This window comes from Nematolebias whitei, chromosome 14, assembly GCF_014905685.2.
Source record: "Nematolebias whitei isolate Nwh7 chromosome 14, NemWhi1, whole genome shotgun sequence".
NCBI lineage: Eukaryota > Metazoa > Chordata > Actinopteri > Cyprinodontiformes > Rivulidae > Nematolebias > Nematolebias whitei.
This window is the reverse complement of record NC_056511.1, coordinates 41,049,334-41,049,668: the sequence shown is the minus strand read 5'-3', so window position 1 is coordinate 41,049,668 and position 335 is coordinate 41,049,334.

The following is a 335-nucleotide window of genomic DNA, read 5'->3' as shown; positions in this document are numbered from 1 at the left end:
ATCATCTCCAGGCCAGCGGTCACTCTTTCAGGGATGAAGATGTTCACATCCTGGATAGAGAGGAACGATGGTTTGAGAGAGGAGTAAAGGAGGCCATCTTTGTGAAAAGAAACCGTCCATCATTAAACAGGGGTGGAGGCCTCAGTGTTCAACTGTCCCCCTCTTACAACGCTGTTATTGCTAGTATCACTCAGCCCTCTGTGAATTGTAAACTTTCTTTGTGGAGTTTGAATGTTCCCTCCGTGCATATGTGAGTTTAATCCGGGTACTCCAGTTTCCTCCACAGACCAAAAACATGCATGTTAGACTGATTGGTAACTCTAAATTGGCTCTAG